A 6,909-nucleotide genomic window follows, 5' to 3' on the forward strand; every position below is an offset into this window, starting at 1 on the left:
CCAAGATGACATTGAATGTTCCCGAGTGGCCTAGTTACAGTTTTGACTTAAATCGTCTTGAAAATCTATGGCAAGACTTAAAAATGGCTGTCTAGCAATGATCAACAAACAACTTGACAGAGCTTGACTAATTTTCAAAGAATAATGTTGTACAATCCAGGTGTGCAAAGCTCTTGCAGACTTACCCAGAAACACTCACAGGTGTATTCACTACCAAAGGGGATTCTAACATGTATTGGCTCAGGGGTGTGAATACTTATATAAATTATATTTCTGTATTTTATTTTCAAAAAAATTGCTTTTTTTTGTTTGTTGCAAAAATGTCTAAAAACATGTTTTCAATTTGTCATTATGGGGTATTGTCTGTAGATTGAATTTTTTCAAATCCATTTTGAATTTAGGTTGTAACACAACAAAATGTGGAATAAGGCAAGGGGTATGAATACATTCTGAAGGTGCTGTACACACCCACCCAAACATGGCACAGGAGCTGGGTAAACCAGGACAAGCTAGATTAGTAACTATTAGCTACTCCCAAAGAGTAACCTTTAATGAAGTGGATGAAACTACTTTTAGGAGTAGCAAACAGTGAGCAGATTTTTGTTGGCAAGGCGACTAACCTTTTCTAGCTTGAAAAGGTTTGTCGACAACGCCCCATAGATTTCTGCATTGAAGTCGGCCTGTGATCTGTGTTGCACAACGTGTCTGAAACAAAATATGCTCCGAATTAGCCTTCATGTCTGAATCCAGGTGAATTCAGTTTCAGCTCATTCCCATGGCATGATGCAAATGAAAGACGACAAACGCAAAGGTCCATTTAACTTTATCCCGTCATTAGGATACATTTACGTATTAAGTATTGTAAAATACTGCTTAAACTTAAAACCGAAAGCAATTAACATTTAAATAAGTGGATTTTTACAATTTTCTATGGGAAATGTTTGGGAAAATTACATCAAAACCCACGTATTACACATATTCATAACATGATATAGAATGACAGAGATTCTTGACTGACCAAGTCATTCTTTGGGTTTTCCAACTGTTTGTTAAGATACATTTCAGATTTATCATGCATTATAACGCCATCTACTGTATAGCAGGGCTAATATGGCTGGATTCTTATTGGATTGCAATTGTTAATATGTTAACTAATTCCCATTGCTGCACTGTTATCTCAGACAAAGCTCTAGTGGCAGCTCTTACTTGGTGCGTGCATAGTCCCCTACGGAACCCAACAAGTTCAACTGCTTCTCAAGAACCACAATCTTGAAGTCCATGTAACACGAGGACAAGACAAGGACACTTACTCTGCAAAGACAACACAAAAACGTCACACACCCATATGAGGGCTGGAATCCCCAGGAACACTTTTGCTTTCAATAAGTAACAAGTTTTTACAATTCAACTCCCATTGTTGAATCATCTCCCACATGACACAAACACACAATCCCACAACCAAGTTAACACCCAGGCCGGGACAAAACGGCCAGGTCACTTGCCTTGTTTCGACATGCCCAGCGACAAGTGAAATGATTAGGGAAATTACTTGTCAGGTGACTTCGACACCACCTTATCACCCACAATGAGAGGTTACTCACAGGAGCAAAAAGACAAGTAGATGGGTGTTCAATGATGTCGGCTGTGGTGATTTCACTTTGAATTCAACCCCCCTGGGCAGGCTTGGACAGCCCTACAGATGAGACAGGATTAGTGCACAGGTCAGCGACACAGATGGACAGATTTACTAAGCATTTGCACCTGTGAAAGGTTTTCTCTCCAGAATGGATTAAAATCTCAAATAGACAAAGCGAAACAAATCTTCATCGACACTTGCAGAACTGCATCTTTACGATCTTAACCTTTCTATTAATGTATATTTACATTCTGTTCCACTCTTCAGCTTCCATTCCCTCTGGAAAATGATAGGTGCCTGGCCCGGAAAATGGATCATCATCAAAAGAGTCTGTTTCCATTGCGTCGAGCTCATGCGTAGGGGCATCATGCAATTCTGGTGAGCGGCTCGGTGCTTTTGGTTCAGGGTCTAGAGGTGGATGTCCGCATGCACCGCCATCTCTCTGTTCTTCACCGTGCCTGGGATGCTGGGAAACTCTGAACAAACAAACACAGAATGCTCTCTGTGAACACTACAGGCCGCTAAGCATGTAAACATTATTTACGTCGCTTCTCATCTCCTTTCGATTCAATAGGCCTAACTACTAACATTATCAGATGTGGCCTTGTTAATGGGTATCTAATCTGGCTCGCTTGTGCGCACTGAGACCATGTTAGCCCACTGAGCTAAAGCCCAGGCATTCTCTTGGGGGGCGAACAGGAGTTTTTAGGTCTCAGGCAAGATTACACTTCCCGTGCATGTGGCTCACTTAACCACCTTTGTGTTATACTCAGCCCTCCAATAAGCACATGCAGTGAACAGGTGAAATTACGTACAGGTCTTGATAGTTGTACGAAGACAATCCGCCTACAACCAATCAATACTTTATCTTTGCAAATAGATGTTATTGATTTGTTTAAACAAACCATAAAGTCATGACTGTATCACCATGTAAAAACTAAATAGTGTCTGTTTAAATACAGTTGAACTCTTAGGTCTACAGGCTACAAGAAAAAGTGAGCCTGAAACAGTAAAATTTGGCTACAACTGTGTTTGGGCAAAGAAGCTTAAGTAACTGAAAGCATCTGATTGCACCTGGCAGTCCAACACATGACTCAATACTACTTGTGATTCCAACTTAGCTTCTTTTTTTTCTTTTTTAAATGTTTTTATTTCACCTTTATTTAACCAGGTAGGCTAGTTCTCATTTACAACTGCGACCTGGCCAAGGTAAAGCATAGCAGTGTGACACAGACAACAACACAGAGTTACACATGGAATAACATGGAATAAACAATAAACAAGCCAATAACACAATAAACAAGTCAATGACACATTAGGGAAAAAAAGTCAATATACAGTGTGTGCAAAAGGCATGAGGAGGTAGGCAATAAATAGGCCATAGTAGCGAACAATTACAATTTAGCAGATTAACACTGGAGTGATAAATGAGCAGATGATGATGTGCAAGTAGAGATACTGGTGTGCAAAAGAGCAGAAAAGTAAATAAAAACAGTATGGGGATGAGGTAGGTAGATTGGGTGGGATATTTACAGATGGACTATGTACAGCTGCAGCGATTGGTTAGCTGCTCAGATAGCTGATGTTTAAAGTTGGTGAGGGAAATATAAGTCTACAGCTTCAGCGATTCCAGTCACTAGCAGCAGAGAACTGGAAGGAAAGGCGGCCAAATGAGGTGTTGGCTTTGGGGATGATCAGTGAGATTTTCCTGCTGGAACGTGTGCTACGGGTGGGTGTTGTTATCGTAACCAGTGAACTGAGATAAGGCGGAGCTTTACCTAGCATAGACTTATAGATGACCTGGAGCCAGTGGGTCTGGTGACGAATATGTAGCGAGGGCCAGCCGACTAGAGCATACAGGTCTCAGTGGTGGGGTGTATGAGGTGATTTGGTAACAAAACGGGTGGCACTGTGATAGACTGCATCCAGTTTGCTGAGTAGAGTATTGGAAGCTATTTTGTAGATGACATCACCGAAGTCGAGGAATGGTAGGATAGTCAGTTTTACTAGGGTAAGTTTGGCGGCGTGAGTGAAGGAGGCTTTGTTGCAAAATATAAAGCAGATTCTAGATTTGATTTTGGATATGAGTCTGGAAGGAGAGTTTACAGTCTAGCCAGACACCTAGCTATTTATAGTTGTCCACATATTCTAGGTCAGAACCGTCCAGGGTGGTGATGCTAGTCGGGCGGGCGGGTGCGGGCAGCGAAAAGCATGCATTTGTTTTTACTAGCGTTTAAGAGCAGTTGGAGGCCACAGAATGAGTGTTGTATGGCATTGATGCTCATTTGGAGGTTAGCTAGCACAGTGTCCAAAGAAGGGACAGAAGTATACAGAATGGTGTCGTCTGCGTTGAGGTGGATCAGGGAATCACCCGCAGCAAGAGCAACATCATTGATATATACAGAAAAGAGTCGGCCCGAGAATTGAACCCTGTGGTACCACCATAGAGACTGCCAGAGGTCTCAACAACAGGCCCTCCGATTTGACACACTGAACTCTGTCTGCAAAGTAGTTGGTGAACCATTAGAGAAACCAAGGCTATTGAGTCTGCCGATAAGAATACAGTGATTGACAGAGTCGAAAGCCTTGGCCAGGTCGATGAAGATGGCTGCACAGTACTGTCTTTTATCAATGGCGGTTATGATATCGTTTAGTACCTTGAGCGTGACTGAGGTGCACCCGTGACCGGCTCGGAAACCGGATTGCACAGTGGAGAAGGTACGGTGGGATTCTAAATGGTTAGTGATCTGTTTATTAACTTGGCTTTCGAAGACTTTAGAGAGGCAGGATAGGATAGGTATAGGTCTATAGCAGTTTGGGTCTAGAGTGTCATCCCCTTTGAAGAGGGGGATGACCACGGCAGCTTTCCACTCTTTAGGGATCTCAGACGATACGAAAGAGAAGTTTAACAGGCTGGTAATAGAGGTTGCAACAATGGCGGCGGATAGTTTTAGAAATAGAGGGTCCAGATTGTCTAGCCCAGCTAATTTATACGGGTCCAGGTTTTTCAGCTATTTCAGAACATCTGCTATCTGGATTTGGGTGAAGGAAAAGCTGGGGAGGCTCGGGCGAGTAGCTGCGGGGGGGGGGAGCTGTTGGCCGGTGTTGGATTAGCCAGGAGGAAGGCATGGCCAGCCGTAGAGAAATGCTTATTGAAATTTGCGATTATCATGGATTTATCGGTGGTGACCGTGTTACTTAGCCAACAGTGCAGTGGGCAGCTGGAAGGAGGTGCTCTTGTTCTCCATGGACACTATTAGGCTATTGGATGCTGTTAGTACTGTTCTTTGTTAATCTGTATAGATAAGATTCCTAACTCAGGGACAATTTCTTCAATTTCTCTTTTAATCTTTCTCTCCACTTATGTAAGGGTATAGTCATCGTTTATTTCTGCATATCTCTGTCTTTGTGTGTGATGATTGTTTTGTCTTTCACCAAGAGGATGGTTGGATACCCCTACCATCATAGAGGGATAACCAACCGGCCCTTTTCTCATAGTCCGGAGTCTGGGAGCCCGAGCTGCTGCTCTCCAGCATGTCCTGCCTCCTGTGGCGCACCACCCCATCTAGGTCTGAGAAGTCTCCAGAGAAATCTTACACACACACAGAATATTTATGTTATTTTGATCCAATTGAAATTTAAAAAAAGTTAAACTGTCCAGACACACAATTACAACACACAACACACAAACACACTTTGCTGTATGGTCATTTATGAGGAAGATTTGGGAGAAAGGCAACAGTCTCAGTACTGACCAGAGGAAGTGATGAGGGACAATCGGCTTTGAAGCTGTTCTCAGCAGAGGAAGTTATGGGGCTGCTCCCTGTATTGTCCCCCTACAATGGTGTCCAATGAGTTAGACTTGAAAAGGCCAACTGCACAATACTAACGCTATAGTTCAAGAATATGTTAAGCCTCACAATGCTGTTGTCTGTGACAAAAAGACTGAAATAATTGAAAAAAAGGGAGGAAGAACTTACATCCAGATGAATGCATCTGAACCATGCACGAGAGCACCAGCTGTTCTGGATGACTGTGTGATAACGATCTCGGTAGCCGATGTGAGCAAGACCTTAAAACAGGTCAACATTCACAAAGCCGCGGGGCCAGACGAATTACCAGGACGTGTACTCAAAGCATGCGCTGACCAACTGGCAAGTGTCTTCACTGACATGTTCAGCCTCTCCCTGACCAAGTACAGTGCCTTGCGAAAGTATTCGGCCCCCTTGAACTTTGCGACCTTTTGCCACATTTCAGGCTTCAAACATAAAGATATAAAACTGTATTTTTTTGTGAAGAATCAACAACAAGTGGGACACAATCATGAAGTGGAACGACATTTATTGGATATTTCAAACTTTTTTAACAAATCAAAAACTGAAAAATGGGGCGTGCAAAATTATTCAGCCCCTTTACTTTCAGTGCAGCAAACTCTCTCCAGAAGTTCAGTGAGGATCTCTGAATGATCCAATGTTGACCTAAATGACTAATGATGATAAATACAATCCACCTGTGTGTAATCAAGTCTCCGTATAAATGCACCTGCACTGTGATAGTCTTAGAGGTCCGTTAAAAGCGCAGAGAGCATCATGAAGAACAAGGAACACACCAGGCAGGTCCGAGATACTGTTGTGAAGAAGTTTAAAGCCGGATTTGGATACAACAAGATTTCCCAAGCTTTAAACATCCCAAGGAGCACTGTGCAAGCGATAATATTGAAATGGAAGGAGTATCAGACCACTGCAAATCTACCAAGACCTGGCCGTCCCTCTAAACTTTCAGCTCATACAAGGAGAAGACTGATCAGAGATGCAGCCAAGAGGCCCATGATCACTCTGGATGAACTGCAGAGATCTACAGCTGAGGTGGGAGACTCTGTCCATAGGACAACAATCAGTCGTAAATTGCACAAATCTGGCCTTTATGGAAGAGTGGCAAGAAGAAAGCCATTTCTTAAAGATATCCATAAAAAGTGTTGTTTAAAGTTTGCCACAAGCCACCTGGGAGACACACCAAACATGTGGAAGAAGGTGCTCTGGTCAGATGAAACCAAAATTTAACTTTTTGGCAACAATGCAAAACGTTATGTTTGGCGTAAAAGCAACACAGCTGAACACACCATCCCCACTGTCAAACATGGTGGTGGCAGCATCATGGTTTGGGCCTGCTTTTCTTCAGCAGGGACAGGGAAGATGGTTAAAATTGATGCGAAGGGCCTCCCGGGTGGCGCAGTGGTTAAGGGTGCTGTACTGCAGCGCCAGCTGTGCCATCAG

Source organism: Oncorhynchus mykiss, chromosome 29 (assembly GCF_057628025.1).
Source record: "Oncorhynchus mykiss isolate SJ-2025 chromosome 29, ASM5762802v1, whole genome shotgun sequence".
Classification (NCBI taxonomy): domain Eukaryota; kingdom Metazoa; phylum Chordata; class Actinopteri; order Salmoniformes; family Salmonidae; genus Oncorhynchus; species Oncorhynchus mykiss.